General features: G+C 44.8%; 1 long non-coding RNA gene across 1 annotated transcript; it reads left to right on the top strand.

Annotated features, from left to right (window-relative positions):
- The first annotated feature begins 1,022 nt into the window (after positions 1 to 1,022).
- Positions 1,023 to 1,742, top strand: LOC141082689 (uncharacterized). The gene is made up of 3 exons (XR_012230550.1): positions 1,023 to 1,158; positions 1,274 to 1,357; positions 1,440 to 1,742. It is a non-coding gene; the product is annotated as an uncharacterized lncRNA (long non-coding RNA).
- The last annotated feature ends 439 nt before the right edge of the window (positions 1,743 to 2,181 follow it).

Below are 2,181 nucleotides of genomic sequence, written 5' to 3'. Positions count from 1 at the left end.
TGTCACTGCTAGCCACCACGCTGGAGTCCCATGCTGTACCTGCTGCTGCCTGCCCAGCATGTATATGTATATATACACACACACACATGTATGTTGTTCATACATTGTACTATTGTTTTTAAAAAGTTTCAGGTGTGGTCATCAGTGTGGGGAGGGATTTTAATTATGAAGGACAGTGTGAAGTAGTTTGCGTGGGTGGGTGTGTGTATTTATGTGTAAATACTGTAGGGGGAGGTACTGTATATACTCGTGTATACGCCAAGATGTTACGCCCATTTTTGGGGCTAAAAGTCCCCCTCTTGGCTTATACACGGGTCATCTCCCTGTGGGTCAGAGGGGGAGCAGGGGTGTCACAGATCATCCTGCTGTCATATCTGTAGCCTTGCTCGCTTCTCCACTGTCTCCCTTCCTGTCTTCAGTGGTAACGTTACCATTCCTGAATCTGTGCGTTGCAAGCATAGTGATATCCACCTTTCCTGGGTCCATTGCTGCTCACTGCGGTCTCTGCTGCATCCTCAGTGGGTGCGTTGATGTGATAAGTGCGTGTCCCCCTCTGCTGGATGAACAGTCACTGACACAAGAAGTGGCAGACAGGGGCGATGGACCCACAATAGGTTTTTTTTTTTTGGCATCATATGGGGGCATATTCTATGGAACAACATATGGGGCCATAGTGTATGGCTTACACACTGGGCTTATGTGTTCCCAATTTTTGGGCCGTTGCTGCTTATACACGAGTATATACATAGTAATTTTGCGATGGTTTGTTGTTTTGTTTGATTGTAAAAATAAATGTTGCACACAACACAAATCTAAACTACATCGTGCTTTTTTCATGCAGGAACTTGCCCAGGACACTACTGCAAAATCCTAATTTGCAACCCATATTGTAAGTATACAGGCCTGAAAGCTTTGAATATGGTTAGTGTTGTAGGTAACAATTGTTTTCATTACAGAATTTCAGCCAGACATGTCTTCTTCTGGGAGCCCTCCCTCACATCGCCAGCGAAATGAGGTTTTTTTTTTTTTTTTTTGCCAGAACATTCTTGGTACACATAACCCTATATATGCATTCTTGTTTAATAGGAAGCTGAACCAGAGGGTCTCTCAGAAGGAGACGGACGTAGCGGAGAAATGCCTGGAGTGGGCTCCCCGCATGTAAGTATCTTTGCATTAATTGCACTAAAACATGTTCTTACACATCACTGTACCTAAAAACAAGATCAACATAACAGCATTTAATTTTCCTTTTCTTCTTTTTTTTTCATTATAGGCTTCTGAATCTGTGGCTCGTCCGAGAGTTCCTCAAAGTGCCTCCCAGAGTCGTCGGCAACCACGCCGGGGCGGTCGCCATAGAGTAAGAATTTTTTTTTACAACTTTTATAAGGTTCGTACTTAATGCTGTGATTGTTATGTTTACCTTTTTTGTCTTTAAACAGGCTTCACAGCGTGCTCACGATTCCGACAGTGAGGATGTGGCTATTGATGTGGACCTCTTAATTGATATGGTGAGAGATCGTGAGCCGCTCTGGAATATGGCGGACCGCTTCCATGCAGATGCTAGTGTTACTAGACGACTCTGGGAGGAAGTGTGCCATGCTGTGGTATCTAACTGGGAGGAACTCCATTCTCGGGCACAGAAAGAACAGCGTAAGTATTCACATTTCAGTAATGTTTCCGGATGTATTGTGCTTGATCCTAATCATTTTGTGTTTTCAATTTTCAGGGGAAAGAGTTCAGTTGCGGTGACGGTCAATGCGGGATCGCTTCAAGAAGGAGTTCAACAAAGAGATGCAGGCTCCCAGCGGATCAAGAGGACGCAGGAGCCGCTATAAGTATTCTGAGGCCCTGTCATTCCTGAGATCAACTATGGTGACAAGAAAGTAAACAATCCAACCAGGAGTGACTAAATAAAAATTGGTCAAATGTGTAATCTTTTTTTTGCAGCTAGGGCTAATGAATATCATGATATTAATGTCTATTTTTTTCTACTTTTTTCAACAGCACCTTCAGCAGCACGCGGGAGCCTGCATTGAACCCTTCTGGAGCGATCCCCCAGGAGGCCGTCACCATGGACCACAACATACCCAACCCCTCTGCACCCTCCCTGCCTTCCCTTGTGTGTGATCCCTCAGCCCCATCCACCTCTGCTGGAGCATCTGTGCAGGCTTCATTACATGA

The sequence above is a fragment of the Dendrobates tinctorius genome, unplaced genomic scaffold, assembly GCF_039654945.1.
Source record: "Dendrobates tinctorius isolate UK_male_01 unplaced genomic scaffold, ASM3965494v1 ptg000019l, whole genome shotgun sequence".
NCBI classification, from domain to species: domain Eukaryota; kingdom Metazoa; phylum Chordata; class Amphibia; order Anura; family Dendrobatidae; genus Dendrobates; species Dendrobates tinctorius.
The sequence above is the reverse complement of the archived record's forward strand: the minus strand, read 5'-3'. Positions and strand labels throughout refer to the sequence as shown.